This window comes from Peromyscus californicus, unplaced genomic scaffold (genome assembly GCF_007827085.1).
Source record: "Peromyscus californicus insignis strain IS unplaced genomic scaffold, ASM782708v3 Scaffold_4__1_contigs__length_199733344, whole genome shotgun sequence".
Taxonomy (NCBI): domain Eukaryota; kingdom Metazoa; phylum Chordata; class Mammalia; order Rodentia; family Cricetidae; genus Peromyscus; species Peromyscus californicus.
Window position 1 is genome coordinate 142,895,002 of NW_026294562.1, and position 25,297 is coordinate 142,920,298.

At 48.6% G+C, this 25,297-nt stretch overlaps 1 long non-coding RNA gene and 12 other non-coding genes across 44 annotated transcripts in view; all 13 read left to right on the forward strand.

The window, feature by feature from the left end:
* LOC128094214 (uncharacterized) overlaps positions 1–25,297 on the forward strand; it is a 107,665-nt gene that overhangs the window by 9,379 nt on the left and 72,989 nt on the right. For 18 of the 32 annotated variants that reach the window (XR_008212858.1, XR_008212872.1, XR_008212876.1 and 15 more), the window contains exons 11-33: positions 325–446; positions 826–873; positions 2,227–2,348; positions 2,728–2,775; positions 4,129–4,250; positions 4,630–4,677; positions 6,031–6,152; positions 6,532–6,579; positions 7,933–8,054; positions 8,434–8,481; positions 9,835–9,956; positions 10,336–10,383; positions 11,737–11,858; positions 12,238–12,285; positions 13,639–13,760; positions 14,140–14,187; positions 15,541–15,662; positions 16,042–16,089; positions 17,443–17,564; positions 17,944–17,991; positions 19,345–19,466; positions 19,846–19,893; positions 23,374–25,015. This is a non-coding gene — a long non-coding RNA (uncharacterized LOC128094214). The remainder of the gene's footprint in view (positions 1–324; positions 447–825; positions 874–2,226; positions 2,349–2,727; positions 2,776–4,128; positions 4,251–4,629; positions 4,678–6,030; positions 6,153–6,531; positions 6,580–7,932; positions 8,055–8,433; positions 8,482–9,834; positions 9,957–10,335; positions 10,384–11,736; positions 11,859–12,237; positions 12,286–13,638; positions 13,761–14,139; positions 14,188–15,540; positions 15,663–16,041; positions 16,090–17,442; positions 17,565–17,943; positions 17,992–19,344; positions 19,467–19,845; positions 19,894–23,373; positions 25,016–25,297) is intronic. The other 14 variants (XR_008212866.1, XR_008212860.1, XR_008212867.1 and 11 more) reach the window with 4 other exon arrangements.
* Positions 503–581, forward strand: LOC128095801 (small nucleolar RNA SNORD115). The gene has a single exon (XR_008213404.1). It is a non-coding gene; the product is annotated as a small nucleolar RNA SNORD115 (small nucleolar RNA).
* LOC128095802 (small nucleolar RNA SNORD115) lies at positions 2,405–2,483 on the forward strand. The gene has a single exon (XR_008213405.1). It is a non-coding gene; the product is annotated as a small nucleolar RNA SNORD115 (small nucleolar RNA).
* Positions 4,307–4,385, forward strand: LOC128095803 (small nucleolar RNA SNORD115). Its single transcript, XR_008213406.1, has one exon. It is a non-coding gene; the product is annotated as a small nucleolar RNA SNORD115 (small nucleolar RNA).
* Positions 6,209–6,287, forward strand: LOC128095804 (small nucleolar RNA SNORD115). Its single transcript, XR_008213407.1, has one exon. It is a non-coding gene; the product is annotated as a small nucleolar RNA SNORD115 (small nucleolar RNA).
* Positions 8,111–8,189, forward strand: LOC128095805 (small nucleolar RNA SNORD115). Its single transcript, XR_008213408.1, has one exon. It is a non-coding gene; the product is annotated as a small nucleolar RNA SNORD115 (small nucleolar RNA).
* Positions 10,013–10,091, forward strand: LOC128095806 (small nucleolar RNA SNORD115). Its single transcript, XR_008213409.1, has one exon. It is a non-coding gene; the product is annotated as a small nucleolar RNA SNORD115 (small nucleolar RNA).
* LOC128095807 (small nucleolar RNA SNORD115) lies at positions 11,915–11,993 on the forward strand. Its single transcript, XR_008213410.1, has one exon. It is a non-coding gene; the product is annotated as a small nucleolar RNA SNORD115 (small nucleolar RNA).
* On the forward strand, positions 13,817–13,895 carry LOC128095808 (small nucleolar RNA SNORD115). Its single transcript, XR_008213411.1, has one exon. It is a non-coding gene; the product is annotated as a small nucleolar RNA SNORD115 (small nucleolar RNA).
* LOC128095809 (small nucleolar RNA SNORD115) lies at positions 15,719–15,797 on the forward strand. Its single transcript, XR_008213412.1, has one exon. It is a non-coding gene; the product is annotated as a small nucleolar RNA SNORD115 (small nucleolar RNA).
* LOC128095810 (small nucleolar RNA SNORD115) lies at positions 17,621–17,699 on the forward strand. The gene has a single exon (XR_008213413.1). It is a non-coding gene; the product is annotated as a small nucleolar RNA SNORD115 (small nucleolar RNA).
* LOC128095811 (small nucleolar RNA SNORD115) lies at positions 19,523–19,601 on the forward strand. Its single transcript, XR_008213414.1, has one exon. It is a non-coding gene; the product is annotated as a small nucleolar RNA SNORD115 (small nucleolar RNA).
* LOC128095861 (small nucleolar RNA SNORD109A) lies at positions 24,514–24,579 on the forward strand. Its single transcript, XR_008213456.1, has one exon. It is a non-coding gene; the product is annotated as a small nucleolar RNA SNORD109A (small nucleolar RNA).

Here is a 25,297-nt window from a genome sequence, read left to right on the forward strand (position 1 = left end):
GGGCCAAGGCAGGAATCACAAGGAGAAAAGATGTAATTAGCTCTGTAGAGTATCTTGACAAGTGTCATCAGTCTAAGTCTAAAAGTCAAAGCACGAGGGGAAAGGTGCCTTTACGGAAAAACTCAAGTTAAAATTTGGGCTGGCGAGAAAGGCACCTATGCCTTACAGTGTGGCAGGACACACTATTTGATTTCCCATTGGCCAGAGATTTCCTAAACCTTGTCATGCGTTCAGACCATGGTCCCATCCCACAGACCGAGCAGTGTCATCAGTGGCCCATCTCCAGAGTGCCCTGACTTCCTCCCCATTCTTCCTCCCAAAAAGGTGCCCTTAGGAAGAAGAGAACTCATTCTGCTGCATCCCTTGAAGCAGAGTTCACCAGGCCGAGCTGTCCTTTGGGCCTAACCTTCTCACGGCCAAGGCCCTCTTCAGCACTGGCAGCCCTGGTAAGCAATGTTGTTTGTGTCCTAAACGCATGTGTAGCTGTGCTCTCCGGAGACCTGGGTCTATGATGACAAACCTATGTCACGAAGAGAGATGATGACATAAAAATCATGCTCAATAGGATTACGCTGAGGCCCAAGCTGCAGGGCAGGAGAGAAACAGGTGCCTCGTCTCCTTGTGGCTTCCTTGAGGCCCAATTCTCAGGCCCTGCTTCCCGAAGCCCTGTTTCCCCTCCTGGGGAATCCAAGCTATCCAGGTGCACATACCTAGGAGAGCCCTGAGGGCTCCATTCCAAAGCACCTGGTGTGACTCTCCAGCCCCGTGCAAGGCTTTAGCGGCCAACACGCTGCTCATGTCCCTGTCTCCTCTGCTGTCTTTCAGTGACCTGGGATGCCGTTTCAGAGCCCGAACCATCCTGGCACATTTCAGGTAATTGGAAATATCAACCCAAGGGCTGGGATCTCGAAACATCGTGTACCCTCGCCTTCTAAAGCCTCTGACACCCCAAGAACCTTTCCACCTTAGAAGCAAGGCCTCCAGGCTCTGGCCTGATGGTGGCAATCTTCTACCCCTCCGACCTATGGGTGCAGAATGGCAATTCCAAATGTATACACTGTCCTGGACAATTCCAAGGAAATTGGACAGGAGCCACTGATCAGGGACTGCAGCGCAATACCCATAGGTGGAGTCAGGAGGCCCAGAGCTTCTCTGGTTCATGGCACAGGCATAGAACCAGTTACCCTTCACTTGACTGCCCCGCCTAGTTGGATCCTTGCACCTCCCATACAGATTAGGTAGGATGGGCAGGGGAAGACCTTCAAGGTCACACTGTGACACAAGGCATGAGACCCACATCCATCATGAAGGGGCTTTCAGGAAGGGCCATCTGGCACACCCTAGAGCTCACCGTGAGCCGCGGCAACTTCTTGGGCATATCGGACTTAGGGACATCCCCAACATTTTACTGACGGACAGGGCCCACAAAGCGTTCCCTACCCCTGTGCCTTAGAGAGGCAACTTGATTGACCTCCCAAACAGAAGGCCACAGGAGCCAAGGCGGGATTGTTTTTCGGGGCAGGCATTCTCTTCCTGGCCGCAAGGCCAAGAGCCCTGATTGTTTTCAGACCCTCTCAACCGAAGGCATTCTCAACGAATGTCAGCCCCATGCATATCCGACAAAGCTCGAAAAACACACTTCTGTGACCACTGGGATGTGGAATTTCCCCAGGGGTGTAGAGGAGGCTAGTGACACAGGCTGGGGACCAGCAAATGAATGGATTTTTTTATGGAGTGATTTATCTTTCGGTGTCAGCCATTATATACATATATATAATCATTCATTTATTTATTTTTTATTTATTTGTTTGTTTGTTTGTTCGTTTGTTTGTTTGTTTATTTATCTGTACATATATATGGTTCTCTAACTTGGAGAACTGATGAGAGGTCTCTGACTTGGTGGGGCCAAGGCAGGAATCACAAGGAGAAAAGATGTAATTAGCTCTGTAGAGTATCTTGACAAGTGTCATCAGTCTAAGTCTAAAAGTCAAAGCACGAGGGGAAAGGTGCCTTTACGGAAAAACTCAAGTTAAAATTTGGGCTGGCGAGAAAGGCACCTATGCCTTACAGTGTGGCAGGACACACTATTTGATTTCCCATTGGCCAGAGATTTCCTAAACCTTGTCATGCGTTCAGACCATGGTCCCATCCCACAGACCGAGCAGTGTCATCAGTGGCCCATCTCCAGAGTGCCCTGACTTCCTCCCCATTCTTCCTCCCAAAAAGGTGCCCTTAGGAAGAAGAGAACTCATTCTGCTGCATCCCTTGAAGCAGAGTTCACCAGGCCGAGCTGTCCTTTGGGCCTAACCTTCTCACGGCCAAGGCCCTCTTCAGCACTGGCAGCCCTGGTAAGCAATGTTGTTTGTGTCCTAAACGCATGTGTAGCTGTGCTCTCCGGAGACCTGGGTCTATGATGACAAACCTATGTCACGAAGAGAGATGATGACATAAAAATCATGCTCAATAGGATTACGCTGAGGCCCAAGCTGCAGGGCAGGAGAGAAACAGGTGCCTCGTCTCCTTGTGGCTTCCTTGAGGCCCAATTCTCAGGCCCTGCTTCCCGAAGCCCTGTTTCCCCTCCTGGGGAATCCAAGCTATCCAGGTGCACATACCTAGGAGAGCCCTGAGGGCTCCATTCCAAAGCACCTGGTGTGACTCTCCAGCCCCGTGCAAGGCTTTAGCGGCCAACACGCTGCTCATGTCCCTGTCTCCTCTGCTGTCTTTCAGTGACCTGGGATGCCGTTTCAGAGCCCGAACCATCCTGGCACATTTCAGGTAATTGGAAATATCAACCCAAGGGCTGGGATCTCGAAACATCGTGTACCCTCGCCTTCTAAAGCCTCTGACACCCCAAGAACCTTTCCACCTTAGAAGCAAGGCCTCCAGGCTCTGGCCTGATGGTGGCAATCTTCTACCCCTCCGACCTATGGGTGCAGAATGGCAATTCCAAATGTATACACTGTCCTGGACAATTCCAAGGAAATTGGACAGGAGCCACTGATCAGGGACTGCAGCGCAATACCCATAGGTGGAGTCAGGAGGCCCAGAGCTTCTCTGGTTCATGGCACAGGCATAGAACCAGTTACCCTTCACTTGACTGCCCCGCCTAGTTGGATCCTTGCACCTCCCATACAGATTAGGTAGGATGGGCAGGGGAAGACCTTCAAGGTCACACTGTGACACAAGGCATGAGACCCACATCCATCATGAAGGGGCTTTCAGGAAGGGCCATCTGGCACACCCTAGAGCTCACCGTGAGCCGCGGCAACTTCTTGGGCATATCGGACTTAGGGACATCCCCAACATTTTACTGACGGACAGGGCCCACAAAGCGTTCCCTACCCCTGTGCCTTAGAGAGGCAACTTGATTGACCTCCCAAACAGAAGGCCACAGGAGCCAAGGCGGGATTGTTTTTCGGGGCAGGCATTCTCTTCCTGGCCGCAAGGCCAAGAGCCCTGATTGTTTTCAGACCCTCTCAACCGAAGGCATTCTCAACGAATGTCAGCCCCATGCATATCCGACAAAGCTCGAAAAACACACTTCTGTGACCACTGGGATGTGGAATTTCCCCAGGGGTGTAGAGGAGGCTAGTGACACAGGCTGGGGACCAGCAAATGAATGGATTTTTTTATGGAGTGATTTATCTTTCGGTGTCAGCCATTATATACATATATATAATCATTCATTTATTTATTTTTTATTTATTTGTTTGTTTGTTTGTTCGTTTGTTTGTTTGTTTATTTATCTGTACATATATATGGTTCTCTAACTTGGAGAACTGATGAGAGGTCTCTGACTTGGTGGGGCCAAGGCAGGAATCACAAGGAGAAAAGATGTAATTAGCTCTGTAGAGTATCTTGACAAGTGTCATCAGTCTAAGTCTAAAAGTCAAAGCACGAGGGGAAAGGTGCCTTTACGGAAAAACTCAAGTTAAAATTTGGGCTGGCGAGAAAGGCACCTATGCCTTACAGTGTGGCAGGACACACTATTTGATTTCCCATTGGCCAGAGATTTCCTAAACCTTGTCATGCGTTCAGACCATGGTCCCATCCCACAGACCGAGCAGTGTCATCAGTGGCCCATCTCCAGAGTGCCCTGACTTCCTCCCCATTCTTCCTCCCAAAAAGGTGCCCTTAGGAAGAAGAGAACTCATTCTGCTGCATCCCTTGAAGCAGAGTTCACCAGGCCGAGCTGTCCTTTGGGCCTAACCTTCTCACGGCCAAGGCCCTCTTCAGCACTGGCAGCCCTGGTAAGCAATGTTGTTTGTGTCCTAAACGCATGTGTAGCTGTGCTCTCCGGAGACCTGGGTCTATGATGACAAACCTATGTCACGAAGAGAGATGATGACATAAAAATCATGCTCAATAGGATTACGCTGAGGCCCAAGCTGCAGGGCAGGAGAGAAACAGGTGCCTCGTCTCCTTGTGGCTTCCTTGAGGCCCAATTCTCAGGCCCTGCTTCCCGAAGCCCTGTTTCCCCTCCTGGGGAATCCAAGCTATCCAGGTGCACATACCTAGGAGAGCCCTGAGGGCTCCATTCCAAAGCACCTGGTGTGACTCTCCAGCCCCGTGCAAGGCTTTAGCGGCCAACACGCTGCTCATGTCCCTGTCTCCTCTGCTGTCTTTCAGTGACCTGGGATGCCGTTTCAGAGCCCGAACCATCCTGGCACATTTCAGGTAATTGGAAATATCAACCCAAGGGCTGGGATCTCGAAACATCGTGTACCCTCGCCTTCTAAAGCCTCTGACACCCCAAGAACCTTTCCACCTTAGAAGCAAGGCCTCCAGGCTCTGGCCTGATGGTGGCAATCTTCTACCCCTCCGACCTATGGGTGCAGAATGGCAATTCCAAATGTATACACTGTCCTGGACAATTCCAAGGAAATTGGACAGGAGCCACTGATCAGGGACTGCAGCGCAATACCCATAGGTGGAGTCAGGAGGCCCAGAGCTTCTCTGGTTCATGGCACAGGCATAGAACCAGTTACCCTTCACTTGACTGCCCCGCCTAGTTGGATCCTTGCACCTCCCATACAGATTAGGTAGGATGGGCAGGGGAAGACCTTCAAGGTCACACTGTGACACAAGGCATGAGACCCACATCCATCATGAAGGGGCTTTCAGGAAGGGCCATCTGGCACACCCTAGAGCTCACCGTGAGCCGCGGCAACTTCTTGGGCATATCGGACTTAGGGACATCCCCAACATTTTACTGACGGACAGGGCCCACAAAGCGTTCCCTACCCCTGTGCCTTAGAGAGGCAACTTGATTGACCTCCCAAACAGAAGGCCACAGGAGCCAAGGCGGGATTGTTTTTCGGGGCAGGCATTCTCTTCCTGGCCGCAAGGCCAAGAGCCCTGATTGTTTTCAGACCCTCTCAACCGAAGGCATTCTCAACGAATGTCAGCCCCATGCATATCCGACAAAGCTCGAAAAACACACTTCTGTGACCACTGGGATGTGGAATTTCCCCAGGGGTGTAGAGGAGGCTAGTGACACAGGCTGGGGACCAGCAAATGAATGGATTTTTTTATGGAGTGATTTATCTTTCGGTGTCAGCCATTATATACATATATATAATCATTCATTTATTTATTTTTTATTTATTTGTTTGTTTGTTTGTTCGTTTGTTTGTTTGTTTATTTATCTGTACATATATATGGTTCTCTAACTTGGAGAACTGATGAGAGGTCTCTGACTTGGTGGGGCCAAGGCAGGAATCACAAGGAGAAAAGATGTAATTAGCTCTGTAGAGTATCTTGACAAGTGTCATCAGTCTAAGTCTAAAAGTCAAAGCACGAGGGGAAAGGTGCCTTTACGGAAAAACTCAAGTTAAAATTTGGGCTGGCGAGAAAGGCACCTATGCCTTACAGTGTGGCAGGACACACTATTTGATTTCCCATTGGCCAGAGATTTCCTAAACCTTGTCATGCGTTCAGACCATGGTCCCATCCCACAGACCGAGCAGTGTCATCAGTGGCCCATCTCCAGAGTGCCCTGACTTCCTCCCCATTCTTCCTCCCAAAAAGGTGCCCTTAGGAAGAAGAGAACTCATTCTGCTGCATCCCTTGAAGCAGAGTTCACCAGGCCGAGCTGTCCTTTGGGCCTAACCTTCTCACGGCCAAGGCCCTCTTCAGCACTGGCAGCCCTGGTAAGCAATGTTGTTTGTGTCCTAAACGCATGTGTAGCTGTGCTCTCCGGAGACCTGGGTCTATGATGACAAACCTATGTCACGAAGAGAGATGATGACATAAAAATCATGCTCAATAGGATTACGCTGAGGCCCAAGCTGCAGGGCAGGAGAGAAACAGGTGCCTCGTCTCCTTGTGGCTTCCTTGAGGCCCAATTCTCAGGCCCTGCTTCCCGAAGCCCTGTTTCCCCTCCTGGGGAATCCAAGCTATCCAGGTGCACATACCTAGGAGAGCCCTGAGGGCTCCATTCCAAAGCACCTGGTGTGACTCTCCAGCCCCGTGCAAGGCTTTAGCGGCCAACACGCTGCTCATGTCCCTGTCTCCTCTGCTGTCTTTCAGTGACCTGGGATGCCGTTTCAGAGCCCGAACCATCCTGGCACATTTCAGGTAATTGGAAATATCAACCCAAGGGCTGGGATCTCGAAACATCGTGTACCCTCGCCTTCTAAAGCCTCTGACACCCCAAGAACCTTTCCACCTTAGAAGCAAGGCCTCCAGGCTCTGGCCTGATGGTGGCAATCTTCTACCCCTCCGACCTATGGGTGCAGAATGGCAATTCCAAATGTATACACTGTCCTGGACAATTCCAAGGAAATTGGACAGGAGCCACTGATCAGGGACTGCAGCGCAATACCCATAGGTGGAGTCAGGAGGCCCAGAGCTTCTCTGGTTCATGGCACAGGCATAGAACCAGTTACCCTTCACTTGACTGCCCCGCCTAGTTGGATCCTTGCACCTCCCATACAGATTAGGTAGGATGGGCAGGGGAAGACCTTCAAGGTCACACTGTGACACAAGGCATGAGACCCACATCCATCATGAAGGGGCTTTCAGGAAGGGCCATCTGGCACACCCTAGAGCTCACCGTGAGCCGCGGCAACTTCTTGGGCATATCGGACTTAGGGACATCCCCAACATTTTACTGACGGACAGGGCCCACAAAGCGTTCCCTACCCCTGTGCCTTAGAGAGGCAACTTGATTGACCTCCCAAACAGAAGGCCACAGGAGCCAAGGCGGGATTGTTTTTCGGGGCAGGCATTCTCTTCCTGGCCGCAAGGCCAAGAGCCCTGATTGTTTTCAGACCCTCTCAACCGAAGGCATTCTCAACGAATGTCAGCCCCATGCATATCCGACAAAGCTCGAAAAACACACTTCTGTGACCACTGGGATGTGGAATTTCCCCAGGGGTGTAGAGGAGGCTAGTGACACAGGCTGGGGACCAGCAAATGAATGGATTTTTTTATGGAGTGATTTATCTTTCGGTGTCAGCCATTATATACATATATATAATCATTCATTTATTTATTTTTTATTTATTTGTTTGTTTGTTTGTTCGTTTGTTTGTTTGTTTATTTATCTGTACATATATATGGTTCTCTAACTTGGAGAACTGATGAGAGGTCTCTGACTTGGTGGGGCCAAGGCAGGAATCACAAGGAGAAAAGATGTAATTAGCTCTGTAGAGTATCTTGACAAGTGTCATCAGTCTAAGTCTAAAAGTCAAAGCACGAGGGGAAAGGTGCCTTTACGGAAAAACTCAAGTTAAAATTTGGGCTGGCGAGAAAGGCACCTATGCCTTACAGTGTGGCAGGACACACTATTTGATTTCCCATTGGCCAGAGATTTCCTAAACCTTGTCATGCGTTCAGACCATGGTCCCATCCCACAGACCGAGCAGTGTCATCAGTGGCCCATCTCCAGAGTGCCCTGACTTCCTCCCCATTCTTCCTCCCAAAAAGGTGCCCTTAGGAAGAAGAGAACTCATTCTGCTGCATCCCTTGAAGCAGAGTTCACCAGGCCGAGCTGTCCTTTGGGCCTAACCTTCTCACGGCCAAGGCCCTCTTCAGCACTGGCAGCCCTGGTAAGCAATGTTGTTTGTGTCCTAAACGCATGTGTAGCTGTGCTCTCCGGAGACCTGGGTCTATGATGACAAACCTATGTCACGAAGAGAGATGATGACATAAAAATCATGCTCAATAGGATTACGCTGAGGCCCAAGCTGCAGGGCAGGAGAGAAACAGGTGCCTCGTCTCCTTGTGGCTTCCTTGAGGCCCAATTCTCAGGCCCTGCTTCCCGAAGCCCTGTTTCCCCTCCTGGGGAATCCAAGCTATCCAGGTGCACATACCTAGGAGAGCCCTGAGGGCTCCATTCCAAAGCACCTGGTGTGACTCTCCAGCCCCGTGCAAGGCTTTAGCGGCCAACACGCTGCTCATGTCCCTGTCTCCTCTGCTGTCTTTCAGTGACCTGGGATGCCGTTTCAGAGCCCGAACCATCCTGGCACATTTCAGGTAATTGGAAATATCAACCCAAGGGCTGGGATCTCGAAACATCGTGTACCCTCGCCTTCTAAAGCCTCTGACACCCCAAGAACCTTTCCACCTTAGAAGCAAGGCCTCCAGGCTCTGGCCTGATGGTGGCAATCTTCTACCCCTCCGACCTATGGGTGCAGAATGGCAATTCCAAATGTATACACTGTCCTGGACAATTCCAAGGAAATTGGACAGGAGCCACTGATCAGGGACTGCAGCGCAATACCCATAGGTGGAGTCAGGAGGCCCAGAGCTTCTCTGGTTCATGGCACAGGCATAGAACCAGTTACCCTTCACTTGACTGCCCCGCCTAGTTGGATCCTTGCACCTCCCATACAGATTAGGTAGGATGGGCAGGGGAAGACCTTCAAGGTCACACTGTGACACAAGGCATGAGACCCACATCCATCATGAAGGGGCTTTCAGGAAGGGCCATCTGGCACACCCTAGAGCTCACCGTGAGCCGCGGCAACTTCTTGGGCATATCGGACTTAGGGACATCCCCAACATTTTACTGACGGACAGGGCCCACAAAGCGTTCCCTACCCCTGTGCCTTAGAGAGGCAACTTGATTGACCTCCCAAACAGAAGGCCACAGGAGCCAAGGCGGGATTGTTTTTCGGGGCAGGCATTCTCTTCCTGGCCGCAAGGCCAAGAGCCCTGATTGTTTTCAGACCCTCTCAACCGAAGGCATTCTCAACGAATGTCAGCCCCATGCATATCCGACAAAGCTCGAAAAACACACTTCTGTGACCACTGGGATGTGGAATTTCCCCAGGGGTGTAGAGGAGGCTAGTGACACAGGCTGGGGACCAGCAAATGAATGGATTTTTTTATGGAGTGATTTATCTTTCGGTGTCAGCCATTATATACATATATATAATCATTCATTTATTTATTTTTTATTTATTTGTTTGTTTGTTTGTTCGTTTGTTTGTTTGTTTATTTATCTGTACATATATATGGTTCTCTAACTTGGAGAACTGATGAGAGGTCTCTGACTTGGTGGGGCCAAGGCAGGAATCACAAGGAGAAAAGATGTAATTAGCTCTGTAGAGTATCTTGACAAGTGTCATCAGTCTAAGTCTAAAAGTCAAAGCACGAGGGGAAAGGTGCCTTTACGGAAAAACTCAAGTTAAAATTTGGGCTGGCGAGAAAGGCACCTATGCCTTACAGTGTGGCAGGACACACTATTTGATTTCCCATTGGCCAGAGATTTCCTAAACCTTGTCATGCGTTCAGACCATGGTCCCATCCCACAGACCGAGCAGTGTCATCAGTGGCCCATCTCCAGAGTGCCCTGACTTCCTCCCCATTCTTCCTCCCAAAAAGGTGCCCTTAGGAAGAAGAGAACTCATTCTGCTGCATCCCTTGAAGCAGAGTTCACCAGGCCGAGCTGTCCTTTGGGCCTAACCTTCTCACGGCCAAGGCCCTCTTCAGCACTGGCAGCCCTGGTAAGCAATGTTGTTTGTGTCCTAAACGCATGTGTAGCTGTGCTCTCCGGAGACCTGGGTCTATGATGACAAACCTATGTCACGAAGAGAGATGATGACATAAAAATCATGCTCAATAGGATTACGCTGAGGCCCAAGCTGCAGGGCAGGAGAGAAACAGGTGCCTCGTCTCCTTGTGGCTTCCTTGAGGCCCAATTCTCAGGCCCTGCTTCCCGAAGCCCTGTTTCCCCTCCTGGGGAATCCAAGCTATCCAGGTGCACATACCTAGGAGAGCCCTGAGGGCTCCATTCCAAAGCACCTGGTGTGACTCTCCAGCCCCGTGCAAGGCTTTAGCGGCCAACACGCTGCTCATGTCCCTGTCTCCTCTGCTGTCTTTCAGTGACCTGGGATGCCGTTTCAGAGCCCGAACCATCCTGGCACATTTCAGGTAATTGGAAATATCAACCCAAGGGCTGGGATCTCGAAACATCGTGTACCCTCGCCTTCTAAAGCCTCTGACACCCCAAGAACCTTTCCACCTTAGAAGCAAGGCCTCCAGGCTCTGGCCTGATGGTGGCAATCTTCTACCCCTCCGACCTATGGGTGCAGAATGGCAATTCCAAATGTATACACTGTCCTGGACAATTCCAAGGAAATTGGACAGGAGCCACTGATCAGGGACTGCAGCGCAATACCCATAGGTGGAGTCAGGAGGCCCAGAGCTTCTCTGGTTCATGGCACAGGCATAGAACCAGTTACCCTTCACTTGACTGCCCCGCCTAGTTGGATCCTTGCACCTCCCATACAGATTAGGTAGGATGGGCAGGGGAAGACCTTCAAGGTCACACTGTGACACAAGGCATGAGACCCACATCCATCATGAAGGGGCTTTCAGGAAGGGCCATCTGGCACACCCTAGAGCTCACCGTGAGCCGCGGCAACTTCTTGGGCATATCGGACTTAGGGACATCCCCAACATTTTACTGACGGACAGGGCCCACAAAGCGTTCCCTACCCCTGTGCCTTAGAGAGGCAACTTGATTGACCTCCCAAACAGAAGGCCACAGGAGCCAAGGCGGGATTGTTTTTCGGGGCAGGCATTCTCTTCCTGGCCGCAAGGCCAAGAGCCCTGATTGTTTTCAGACCCTCTCAACCGAAGGCATTCTCAACGAATGTCAGCCCCATGCATATCCGACAAAGCTCGAAAAACACACTTCTGTGACCACTGGGATGTGGAATTTCCCCAGGGGTGTAGAGGAGGCTAGTGACACAGGCTGGGGACCAGCAAATGAATGGATTTTTTTATGGAGTGATTTATCTTTCGGTGTCAGCCATTATATACATATATATAATCATTCATTTATTTATTTTTTATTTATTTGTTTGTTTGTTTGTTCGTTTGTTTGTTTGTTTATTTATCTGTACATATATATGGTTCTCTAACTTGGAGAACTGATGAGAGGTCTCTGACTTGGTGGGGCCAAGGCAGGAATCACAAGGAGAAAAGATGTAATTAGCTCTGTAGAGTATCTTGACAAGTGTCATCAGTCTAAGTCTAAAAGTCAAAGCACGAGGGGAAAGGTGCCTTTACGGAAAAACTCAAGTTAAAATTTGGGCTGGCGAGAAAGGCACCTATGCCTTACAGTGTGGCAGGACACACTATTTGATTTCCCATTGGCCAGAGATTTCCTAAACCTTGTCATGCGTTCAGACCATGGTCCCATCCCACAGACCGAGCAGTGTCATCAGTGGCCCATCTCCAGAGTGCCCTGACTTCCTCCCCATTCTTCCTCCCAAAAAGGTGCCCTTAGGAAGAAGAGAACTCATTCTGCTGCATCCCTTGAAGCAGAGTTCACCAGGCCGAGCTGTCCTTTGGGCCTAACCTTCTCACGGCCAAGGCCCTCTTCAGCACTGGCAGCCCTGGTAAGCAATGTTGTTTGTGTCCTAAACGCATGTGTAGCTGTGCTCTCCGGAGACCTGGGTCTATGATGACAAACCTATGTCACGAAGAGAGATGATGACATAAAAATCATGCTCAATAGGATTACGCTGAGGCCCAAGCTGCAGGGCAGGAGAGAAACAGGTGCCTCGTCTCCTTGTGGCTTCCTTGAGGCCCAATTCTCAGGCCCTGCTTCCCGAAGCCCTGTTTCCCCTCCTGGGGAATCCAAGCTATCCAGGTGCACATACCTAGGAGAGCCCTGAGGGCTCCATTCCAAAGCACCTGGTGTGACTCTCCAGCCCCGTGCAAGGCTTTAGCGGCCAACACGCTGCTCATGTCCCTGTCTCCTCTGCTGTCTTTCAGTGACCTGGGATGCCGTTTCAGAGCCCGAACCATCCTGGCACATTTCAGGTAATTGGAAATATCAACCCAAGGGCTGGGATCTCGAAACATCGTGTACCCTCGCCTTCTAAAGCCTCTGACACCCCAAGAACCTTTCCACCTTAGAAGCAAGGCCTCCAGGCTCTGGCCTGATGGTGGCAATCTTCTACCCCTCCGACCTATGGGTGCAGAATGGCAATTCCAAATGTATACACTGTCCTGGACAATTCCAAGGAAATTGGACAGGAGCCACTGATCAGGGACTGCAGCGCAATACCCATAGGTGGAGTCAGGAGGCCCAGAGCTTCTCTGGTTCATGGCACAGGCATAGAACCAGTTACCCTTCACTTGACTGCCCCGCCTAGTTGGATCCTTGCACCTCCCATACAGATTAGGTAGGATGGGCAGGGGAAGACCTTCAAGGTCACACTGTGACACAAGGCATGAGACCCACATCCATCATGAAGGGGCTTTCAGGAAGGGCCATCTGGCACACCCTAGAGCTCACCGTGAGCCGCGGCAACTTCTTGGGCATATCGGACTTAGGGACATCCCCAACATTTTACTGACGGACAGGGCCCACAAAGCGTTCCCTACCCCTGTGCCTTAGAGAGGCAACTTGATTGACCTCCCAAACAGAAGGCCACAGGAGCCAAGGCGGGATTGTTTTTCGGGGCAGGCATTCTCTTCCTGGCCGCAAGGCCAAGAGCCCTGATTGTTTTCAGACCCTCTCAACCGAAGGCATTCTCAACGAATGTCAGCCCCATGCATATCCGACAAAGCTCGAAAAACACACTTCTGTGACCACTGGGATGTGGAATTTCCCCAGGGGTGTAGAGGAGGCTAGTGACACAGGCTGGGGACCAGCAAATGAATGGATTTTTTTATGGAGTGATTTATCTTTCGGTGTCAGCCATTATATACATATATATAATCATTCATTTATTTATTTTTTATTTATTTGTTTGTTTGTTTGTTCGTTTGTTTGTTTGTTTATTTATCTGTACATATATATGGTTCTCTAACTTGGAGAACTGATGAGAGGTCTCTGACTTGGTGGGGCCAAGGCAGGAATCACAAGGAGAAAAGATGTAATTAGCTCTGTAGAGTATCTTGACAAGTGTCATCAGTCTAAGTCTAAAAGTCAAAGCACGAGGGGAAAGGTGCCTTAACGGAAAAACTCAAGTTAAAATTTGGGCTGGCGAGAAAGGCACCTATGCCTTACAGTGTGGCAGGACACACTATTTGATTTCCCATTGGCCAGAGATTTCCTAAACCTTGTCATGCGTTCAGACCATGGTCCCATCCCACAGACCGAGCAGTGTCATCAGTGGCCCATCTCCAGAGTGCCCTGACTTCCTCCCCATTCTTCCTCCCAAAAAGGTGCCCTTAGGAAGAAGAGAACTCATTCTGCTGCATCCCTTGAAGCAGAGTTCACCAGGCCGAGCTGTCCTTTGGGCCTAACCTTCTCACGGCCAAGGCCCTCTTCAGCACTGGCAGCCCTGGTAAGCAATGTTGTTTGTGTCCTAAACGCATGTGTAGCTGTGCTCTCCGGAGACCTGGGTCTATGATGACAAACCTATGTCACGAAGAGAGATGATGACATAAAAATCATGCTCAATAGGATTACGCTGAGGCCCAAGCTGCAGGGCAGGAGAGAAACAGGTGCCTCGTCTCCTTGTGGCTTCCTTGAGGCCCAATTCTCAGGCCCTGCTTCCCGAAGCCCTGTTTCCCCTCCTGGGGAATCCAAGCTATCCAGGTGCACATACCTAGGAGAGCCCTGAGGGCTCCATTCCAAAGCACCTGGTGTGACTCTCCAGCCCCGTGCAAGGCTTTAGCGGCCAACACGCTGCTCATGTCCCTGTCTCCTCTGCTGTCTTTCAGTGACCTGGGATGCCGTTTCAGAGCCCGAACCATCCTGGCACATTTCAGGTAATTGGAAATATCAACCCAAGGGCTGGGATCTCGAAACATCGTGTACCCTCGCCTTCTAAAGCCTCTGACACCCCAAGAACCTTTCCACCTTAGAAGCAAGGCCTCCAGGCTCTGGCCTGATGGTGGCAATCTTCTACCCCTCCGACCTATGGGTGCAGAATGGCAATTCCAAATGTATACACTGTCCTGGACAATTCCAAGGAAATTGGACAGGAGCCACTGATCAGGGACTGCAGCGCAATACCCATAGGTGGAGTCAGGAGGCCCAGAGCTTCTCTGGTTCATGGCACAGGCATAGAACCAGTTACCCTTCACTTGACTGCCCCGCCTAGTTGGATCCTTGCACCTCCCATACAGATTAGGTAGGATGGGCAGGGGAAGACCTTCAAGGTCACACTGTGACACAAGGCATGAGACCCACATCCATCATGAAGGGGCTTTCAGGAAGGGCCATCTGGCACACCCTAGAGCTCACCGTGAGCCGCGGCAACTTCTTGGGCATATCGGACTTAGGGACATCCCCAACATTTTACTGACGGACAGGGCCCACAAAGCGTTCCCTACCCCTGTGCCTTAGAGAGGCAACTTGATTGACCTCCCAAACAGAAGGCCACAGGAGCCAAGGCGGGATTGTTTTTCGGGGCAGGCATTCTCTTCCTGGCCGCAAGGCCAAGAGCCCTGATTGTTTTCAGACCCTCTCAACCGAAGGCATTCTCAACGAATGTCAGCCCCATGCATATCCGACAAAGCTCGAAAAACACACTTCTGTGACCACTGGGATGTGGAATTTCCCCAGGGGTGTAGAGGAGGCTAGTGACACAGGCTGGGGACCAGCAAATGAATGGATTTTTTTATGGAGTGATTTATCTTTCGGTGTCAGCCATTATATACATATATATAATCATTCATTTATTTATTTTTTATTTATTTGTTTGTTTGTTTGTTCGTTTGTTTGTTTGTTTATTTATCTGTACATATATATGGTTCTCTAACTTGGAGAACTGATGAGAGGTCTCTGACTTGGTGGGGCCAAGGCAGGAATCACAAGGAGAAAAGATGTAATTAGCTCTGTAGAGTATCTTGACAAGTGTCATCAGTCTAAGTCTAAAAGTCAAAGCACGAGGGGAAAGGTGCCTTTACGGAAAAACTCAAGTTAAAATTTGGGCTGGCGAGAAAGGCACCTATGCCTTACAGTGTGGCAGGACACACTATTTGATTTCCCATTGGCCAGAGATTTCCTAAACCTTGTCATGCGTTCAGACCATGGTCCCATCCCACAGACCGAGCAGTGTCATCAGTGGCCCATCTCCAGAGTGCCCTGACTTCCTCCCCATTCTTCCTCCCAAAAAGGTGCCCTTAGGAAGAAGAGAACTCATTCTGCTGCATCCCTTGAAGCAGAGTTCACCAGGCCGAGCTGTCCTTTGGGCCTAACCTTCTCACGGCCAAGGCCCTCTTCAGCACTGGCAGCCCTGGTAAGCAATGTTGTTTGTGTCCTAAACGCATGTGTAGCTGTGCTCTCCGGAGACCTGGGTCTATGATGACAAACCTATGTCACGAAGAGAGATGATGACATAAAAATCATGCTCAATAGGATTACGCTGAGGCCCAAGCTGCAGGGCAGGAGAGAAACAGGTGCCTCGTCTCCTTGTGGCTTCCTTGAGGCCCAATTCTCAGGCCCTGCTTCCCGAAGCCCTGTTTCCCCTCCTGGGGAATCCAAGCTATCCAGGTGCACATACCTAGGAGAGCCCTGAGGGCTCCATTCCAAAGCACCTGGTGTGACTCTCCAGCCCCGTGCAAGGCTTTAGCGGCCAACACGCTGCTCATGTCCCTGTCTCCTCTGCTGTCTTTCAGTGACCTGGGATGCCGTTTCAGAGCCCGAACCATCCTGGCACATTTCAGGTAATTGGAAATATCAACCCAAGGGCTGGGATCTCTAAACATCGTGTACCCTCGCCTTCTAAAGCCTCTGACACCCCAAGAACCTTTCCACCTTAGAAGCAAGGCCTCCAGGCTCTGGCCTGATGGTGGCAATCTTCTACCCCTCCGACCTATGGGTGCAGAATGGCAATTCCAAATGTATACACTGTCCTGGACAATTCCAAGGAAATTGGACAGGAGCCACTGATCAGGGACTGCAGCGCAATACCCATAGGTGGAGTCAGGAGGCCCAGAGCTTCTCTGGTTCATGGCACAGGCATAGAACCAGTTACCCTTCACTTGACTGCCCCGCCTAGTTGGATCCTTGCACCTCCCATACAGATTAGGTAGGATGGGCAGGGGAAGACCTTCAAGGTCACACTGTGACACAAGGCATGAGACCCACATCCATCATGAAGGGGCTTTCAGGAAGGGCCATCTGGCACACCCTAGAGCTCACCGTGAGCCGCGGCAACTTCTTGGGCATATCGGACTTAGGGACATCCCCAACATTTTACTGACGGACAGGGCCCACAAAGCGTTCCCTACCCCTGTGCCTTAGAGAGGCAACTTGATTGACCTCCCAAACAGAAGGCCACAGGAGCCAAGGCGGGATTGTTTTTCGGGGCAGGCATTCTCTTCCTGGCCGCAAGGCCAAGAGCCCTGATTGTTTTCAGACCCTCTCAACCGAAGGCATTCTCAACGAATGTCAGCCCCATGCATATCCGACAAAGCTCGAAAAACACACTTCTGTGACCACTGGGATGTGGAATTTCCCCAGGGGTGTAGAGGAGGCTAGTGACACAGGCTGGGGACCAGCAAATGAATGGATTTTTTTATGGAGTGATTTATCTTTCGGTGTCAGCCATTATATACATATATATAATCATTCATTTATTTATTTTTTATTTATTTGTTTGTTTGTTTGTTCGTTTGTTTGTTTGTTTATTTATCTGTACATATATATGGTTCTCTAACTTGGAGAACTGATGAGAGGTCTCTGACTTGGTGGGGCCAAGGCAGGAATCACAAGGAGAAAAGATGTAATTAGCTCTGTAGAGTATCTTGACAAGTGTCATCAGTCTAAGTCTAAAAGTCAAAGCACGAGGGGAAAGGTGCCTTTACGGAAAAACTCAAGTTAAAATTTGGGCTGGCGAGAAAGGCACCTATGCCTTACAGTGTGGCAGGACACACTATTTGATTTCCCATTGGCCAGAGATTTCCTAAACCTTGTCATGCGTTCAGACCATGGTCCCATCCCACAGACCGAGCAGTGTCATCAGTGGCCCATCTCCAGAGTGCCCTGACTTCCTCCCCATTCTTCCTCCCAAAAAGGTGCCCTTAGGAAGAAGAGAACTCATTCTGCTGCATCCCTTGAAGCAGAGTTCACCAGGCCGAGCTGTCCTTTGGGCCTAACCTTCTCACGGCCAAGGCCCTCTTCAGCACTGGCAGCCCTGGTAAGCAATGTTGTTTGTGTCCTAAACGCATGTGTAGCTGTGCTCTCCGGAGACCTGGGTCTATGATGACAAACCTATGTCACGAAGAGAGATGATGACATAAAAATCATGCTCAATAGGATTACGCTGAGGCCCAAGCTGCAGGGCAGGAGAGAAACAGGTGCCTCGTCTCCTTGTGGCTTCCTTGAGGCCCAATTCTCAGGCCCTGCTTCCCGAAGCCCTGTTTCCCCTCCTGGGGAATCCAAGCTATCCAGGTGCACATACCTAGGAGAGCCCTGAGGGCTCCATTCCAAAGCACCTGGTGTGACTCTCCAGCCCCGTGCAAGGCTTTAGCGGCCAACACGCTGCTCATGTCCCTGTCTCCTCTGCTGTCTTTCAGTGACCTGGGATGCCGTTTCAGAGCCCGAACCATCCTGGCACATTTCAGGTAATTGGAAATATCAACCCAAGGGCTGGGATCTCGAAACATCGTGTACCCTCGCCTTCTAAAGCCTCTGACACCCCAAGAACCTTTCCACCTTAGAAGCAAGGCCTCCAGGCTCTGGCCTGATGGTGGCAATCTTCTACCCCTCCGACCTATGGGTGCAGAATGGCAATTCCAAATGTATACACTGTCCTGGACAATTCCAAGGAAATTGGACAGGAGCCACTGATCAGGGACTGCAGCGCAATACCCATAGGTGGAGTCAGGAGGCCCAGAGCTTCTCTGGTTCATGGCACAGGCATAGAACCAGTTACCCTTCACTTGACTGCCCCGCCTAGTTGGATCCTTGCACCTCCCATACAGATTAGGTAGGATGGGCAGGGGAAGACCTTCAAGGTCACACTGTGACACAAGGCATGAGACCCACATCCATCATGAAGGGGCTTTCAGGAAGGGCCATCTGGCACACCCTAGAGCTCACCGTGAGCCGCGGCAACTTCTTGGGCATATCGGACTTAGGGACATCCCCAACATTTTACTGACGGACAGGGCCCACAAAGCGTTCCCTACCCCTGTGCCTTAGAGAGGCAACTTGATTGACCTCCCAAACAGAAGGCCACAGGAGCCAAGGCGGGATTGTTTTTCGGGGCAGGCATTCTCTTCCTGGCCGCAAGGCCAAGAGCCCTGATTGTTTTCAGACCCTCTCAACCGAAGGCATTCTCAACGAATGTCAGCCCCATGCATATCCGACAAAGCTCGAAAAACACACTTCTGTGACCACTGGGATGTGGAATTTCCCCAGGGGTGTAGAGGAGGCTAGTGACACAGGCTGGGGACCAGCAAATGAATGGATTTTTTTATGGAGTGATTTATCTTTCGGTGTCAGCCATTATATACATATATATAATCATTCATTTATTTATTTTTTATTTATTTGTTTGTTTGTTTGTTCGTTTGTTTGTTTGTTTATTTATCTGTACATATATATGGTTCTCTAACTTGGAGAACTGATGAGAGGTCTCTGACTTGGTGGGGCCAAGGCAGGAATCACAAGGAGAAAAGATGTAATTAGCTCTGTAGAGTATCTTGACAAGTGTCATCAGTCTAAGTCTAAAAGTCAAAGCACGAGGGGAAAGGTGCCTTAACGGAAAAACTCAAGTTAAAATTTGGGCTGGCGAGAAAGGCACCTATGCCTTACAGTGTGGCAGGACACACTATTTGATTTCCCATTGGCCAGAGATTTCCTAAACCTTGTCATGCGTTCAGACCATGGTCCCATCCCACAGACCGAGCAGTGTCATCAGTGGCCCATCTCCAGAGTGCCCTGACTTCCTCCCCATTCTTCCTCCCAAAAAGGTGCCCTTAGGAAGAAGAGAACTCATTCTGCTGCATCCCTTGAAGCAGAGTTCACCAGGCCGAGCTGTCCTTTGGGCCTAACCTTCTCACGGCCAAGGCCCTCTTCAGCACTGGCAGCCCTGGTAAGCAATGTTGTTTGTGTCCTAAACGCATGTGTAGCTGTGCTCTCCGGAGACCTGGGTCTATGATGACAAACCTATGTCACGAAGAGAGATGATGACATAAAAATCATGCTCAATAGGATTACGCTGAGGCCCAAGCGGCAGGGCAGGAGAGAAACAGGTGCCTCGTCTCCTTGTGGCTTCCTTGAGGCCCAATTCTCAGGCCCTGCTTCCCGAAGCCCTGTTTCCCCTCCTGGGGAATCCAAGCTATCCAGGTGCACATACCTAGGAGAGCCCTGAGGGCTCCATTCCAAAGCACCTGGTGTGACTCTCCAGCCCCGTGCAAGGCTTTAGCGGCCAACACGCTGCTCATGTCCCTGTCTCCTCTGCTGTCTTTCAGTGACCTGGGATGCCGTTTCAGAGCCCGAACCATCCTGGCACATTTCAGGTAATTGGAAATATCAACCCAAGGGCTGGGATCTCGAAACATCGTGTACCCTCGCCTTCTAAAGCCTCTGACACCCCAAGAACCTTTCCACCTTAGAAGCAAGGCCTCCAGGCTCTGGCCTGATGGTGGCAATCTTCTACCCCTCCGACCTATGGGTGCAGAATGGCAATTCCAAATGTATACACTGTCCTGGACAATTCCAAGGAAATTGGCCAGGAGCCACTGATCAGGGACTGCAGCGCAATACCCATAGGTGGAGTCAGGAGGCCCAGAGCTTCTCTGGTTCATGGCACAGGCATAGAACCAGTTACCCTTCACTTGACTGCCCCGCCTAGTTGGATCCTTGCACCTCCCATACAGATTAGGTAGGATGGGCAGGGGAAGACCTTCAAGGTCACACTGTGACACAAGGCATGAGACCCACATCCATCATGAAGGGGCTTTCAGGAAGGGCCATCTGGCACACCCTAGAGCTCACCGTGAGCCGCGGCAACTTCTTGGGCATATCGGACTTAGGGACATCCCCAACATTTTACTGACGGACAGGGCCCACAAAGCGTTCCCTACCCCTGTGCCTTAGAGAGGCAACTTGATTGACCTCCCAAACAGAAGGCCACAGGAGCCAAGGCGGGATTGTTTTTCGGGGCAGGCATTCTCTTCCTGGCCGCAAGGCCAAGAGCCCTGATTGTTTTCAGACCCTCTCAACCGAAGGCATTCTCAACGAATGTCAGCCCCATGCATATCCGACAAAGCTCGAAAAACACACTTCTGTGACCACTGGGATGTGGAATTTCCCCAGGGGTGTAGAGGAGGCTAGTGACACAGGCTGGGGACCAGCAAATGAATGGATTTTTTTATGGAGTGATTTATCTTTCGGTGTCAGCCATTATATACATATATATAATCATTCATTTATTTATTTTTTATTTATTTGTTTGTTTGTTTGTTCGTTTGTTTGTTTGTTTATTTATCTGTACATATATATGGTTCTCTAACTTGGAGAACTGATGAGAGGTCTCTGACTTGGTGGGGCCAAGGCAGGAATCACAAGGAGAAAAGATGTAATTAGCTCTGTAGAGTATCTTGACAAGTGTCATCAGTCTAAGTCTAAAAGTCAAAGCACGAGGGGAAAGGTGCCTTTACGGAAAAACTCAAGTTAAAATTTTGGCGAGAAAGGCACCTATGCCTTACAGTGTGGCAGGACACACTATTTGATTTCCCATTGGCCAGAGATTTCCTAAACCTTGTCATGCGTTCAGACCATGGTCCCATCCCACAGACCGAGCAGTGTCATCAGTGGCCCATCTCCAGAGTGCCCTGACTTCCTCCCCATTCTTCCTCCCAAAAAGGTGCCCTTAGGAAGAAGAGAACTCATTCTGCTTCATCCCTTGTGTAAGATTTCACCAGTCTGAGCTGTCCTTTGGGCCTCATCTTCTTACAGACAAGGCCCTCAGACCTGGATGTCTTTCCAGACAGGCACTTATAAGAAAGTGAGTTGGCATGGCTAAGAACCAATAAGAGGGCAGAACAGCAAGGCAATAAGGGCACTGGTTAGACAGGAAGAAGCTGGTTCTCTTGTGACGTTATGATGGTGTGGTGAGTTATGTTTAGTTGGTGGCTATTCCTATTTCTCTCATCTCTATGACTTTCACCCATGTAAAAAAATAATGTCTTTATATTGGAATATCTTGTTTTCTCCATCAATGGTAATTGAAAGTTGCCTGGTATAGTAACCTTTTCTGGCATATGTGGTATCTTAGTGTCTGTCACATATCTATCCAAGCTCTTCTAGAGTCTATCTATCCAGGCTCTTTTAGAGCCTCCATTGAGCATTCAGGGGTAATTCTAATACATCTGCCTTCATATGTTACTTGGTCTTTTTCTCTTGCATCTTTTAATATTCTTTCTATGTTGTATAAGTTTAGTGTTTTGATTTTTATGTGGCAAGGGGATTTTATTTTCGTATCCAATCTGTTTGGTGTTCTGTATGCTTCTTGTATCTTCATAGGCGTTTCTCTCTTAAGGTTAGGAAAATTTTCCTCTGTGATATTGTTGAAATCATTTTGTGAGTCTTTGAACTGAGTTTCTTCTCCTCCCTCTATACCTATTATTTTTAGGTTTTGTCTCTTCATAATGTCCCAGATTTCCTGGATGTTTGTGTCAAGATTTTTTTAGATTTAATATTTTGATCAATGTACCTATTTCTTTTATCATATCTTCAATGCATGACAGTTTCTATTCCATCTCTTGCCTCCTGTTGGTGAAGCTAGCCTCTGTAGTTCCTTTTTGAATTCCTAAAGTTTTCATTTCCATAATTCTCTCAGTTTGTGTTTTATTTATTGCTTCTTTTTACATGTTCAAGACTTGAACAGTTTTATTCATTTCCTTAAACTATTTGTGTTTTCCAGGTTTCTTTAAGGGATTTATTCATTTATACTTTAAGGACCTCTATCATATAGTTGGTTTTAAGGTCTTTCTTGAGCTTCAGCCATGTTGGAATATTCAGGGCCCGCTGTGGTAGTATAGCTGGGATCTAGTGGGCATATAGTGCCCTGGATATTGTTGATTGTATTGATTAATAAAAATTCTTGCACCTCGGCATCTGAGTTTGGAATTGCTAGAAGTCTAGGTGCTGATTTCTGGATTTGTCTTTCTTTAGTGGTTTCTGTTTCCTTTCTGGATTTTTGGAGTGTGGTAGATGTGTTGCCTATTTTCCTGGCCTATTCAGCTGATGTTGAAATCTGGGTAACTGGGATGAATTGGAGAAGGAAGGTTGAGGGGAAGGTCTTTATGATCCATTCGAAATAGTGTCAAAGAGGAAAGGGAGACCACAAGAGGTTTCTAGCTCCAGATCTGGAAATAAGACTGGGGCTATTAGCCCTCAGGAGTAGAAGGTGAGGTGTGGGTCTGCCTTAAGCATGCTTGTTGCCCTGGGAAGAGATACCCATGGGTAAGCAATGGGTGCCTGCTGGAGTTGGTGTCAGGGACAAAGCAAGAAGTTGGGAGAGGTTAGGGGGGATTTTTTGTGGGATCCACAGGAGATGCACACAGGAGGAAGGCAATGCTGCAGCTGATATTGTGTTGCAGCTCTACAGATGAGATTGTGGAATTGAGTCTTTCTTAATTGAGAGAGAAGAAAGAGTCTGTGGACAACTTACCTTGTCTCTTGTAAGGTGTGGCCTGTGGTTTAGCAGGGGGTATCTGTTGGCATTGGTGGCTTGGATAAAGCAACAAATGGAAGGAGGGAAGTTAAGAGGGAATGGTCTGTGGGGTCCAGAAAAGATGTGGTGAGGGGTGAGAGAAGGATGCAACTGGTGTTCAGTTGCAGAACTAGGGATGAGACTGGGGATTGGGTCTTTTTGAACAGAGAGAGAGGAGGTCTGCAGGAAGCATACCTCTTGTGTGACTTTCTACTCTTGCACAAGCCTCAAATGGCCAACCAACATTGCTCAGGTCCTTGTCCCCTCTTGTGTCTTTCAGTGATCTGGGATGCCCTCTTTGACCCCACAGCATCGCAGTTTTCAGGTACAATGAAATATAAGGCCTATAACTTGTGTTTAGAAAGGCCAACGGTTCTCCTCCACCCTTTAGAATTTCTGTCTAGTTCTAATGACATTCGAATCATCCCACCCATGCTAGGGGTGGTTTCTGTACATCACCTACCACGTAGGCCTATGTGTCAGGAACTGGAGATACAATTTATCTTGCTTGGGTAAATTCTAAGACACTTGGACATAAGCAACTGATCAGGTAAAAGAAAAAGAGGATTATGCATAGCTATAGTTGGGATAGCCTTGAGGTGGCCATGCTAAGGGGATGTAGGAATTTACCATTAACTTTCATGCCTACTCTTTAACATCTGCTTCCAATCACACTGGCAATGGAGAAGACCAACACTTCAAGGGCTTATTGTGACAATAGTCATCCAAACTACAAACGTGGAAGACTCCTCATAAAGAGTTGCCAGATTGGCAGCCCTAGAACACATCAGAGATACCAATATCACTTCTCAGGTCAATTGGACACACTGATAACTAGAAAATTCTGGTGGTGGACTGTGGTTCTGGGTATCCTTGACTATAAGCCCTTCATTTGGGATTTAGTGATCAATCTCCAAACCTGCAGGCAGCACAAACTGTGGTAGGCAAGTGCATCACAACAGGCATTCTCTTTGGGACCTCAAAGCCATGAGACAGAATAAAATTAGCAGAACAAGATGCAGAGTCATTTAAAGACCTTCTAGTACTGTCAAATATCAGCTAGCTAGTGTTAACAGTGAAATGAGTGAGTAGTAGGGTGAGTGGAGCGGCCATTTGTGCTTTCCTTGCCCTTGCTAATATTTATCCATACATTAATGTGTGTGCTGGGCCTCATGTAATTCAGGATCAAGGTTCTGGAGGTCTTTCTGCTCAATGGCACTATGCATTGATGATTTGATATAGGGCACACAAAACCCACTCTCAAATGTTCCTTCTTCCTGGTCACCTTTCACATTGCCAGCAGGTACTTGTTCAGAAAGTAAGCAAATTGTCTACTGCACAATCATACTCTTTCAAAACACAGCTTACCCAGGTTTTGTCTGGCTGTGGAAATATTCATCTTTTAAAAGATGACTTGTCTGGATCAATAATGAAAACAACTCTCTGAAGATGGTGAATAACTCATACAAATGGCAATCAGAGGTTCAGAAATGAGTCCTTCAAATAAGACAAATAAGATTTTCATAGTCTGCCTTTGCCTCATGAGCCACTGGTGAAGTCCTCTAACCACTATGTGTGGGTTTTGTCTCCTAGCTTTTGAGGTAATGTGTATAGTAATTTTGTCTAGTGACCAAGATTTGCATCATTCTTCTTACCGTGAATGGAGCTGCTGACACTTTCATCAAGGAAATTTATAACAAATAGGAACAATGGAAATACGGAATCAAAAGCAGGGCAAGGAACTGGAATATACGCTGACAGTCATACTAGCATTTCAAAAACAATATTGCTTTCCTGTTAGGTAAGTATAATGGAACATACTTTTTACATCTTATATTAGTATTAAGGATTTTTAGGCAATTTCTTTTCTTTTTTATTGTTTTAGTGATCTAAGACTGGAAAATTCAGTTCAGATAACATAGGTGAGTAACTATAAACTTTATAGACTGTATGTATTGTTCAGTATGCAACTTTCTGAAGTCTATGTATCTTTTTTGGAGTCTTAATGGAGGTTACTGTTGTGATATTTTTTGAAACTTTATCTAAAGATTCATTATTGAGTGTTTGTTGCTTCTACTCTTTCCTTTTCTCTTTAACGATTTTCTATAATATGTAAAAGGTGTAAATTTAAGAAAATTTATTTTAATAATTTTATATTGAATAAAAATTAGTAAGATCAAGTTGTTGCAAAACAATATCACACT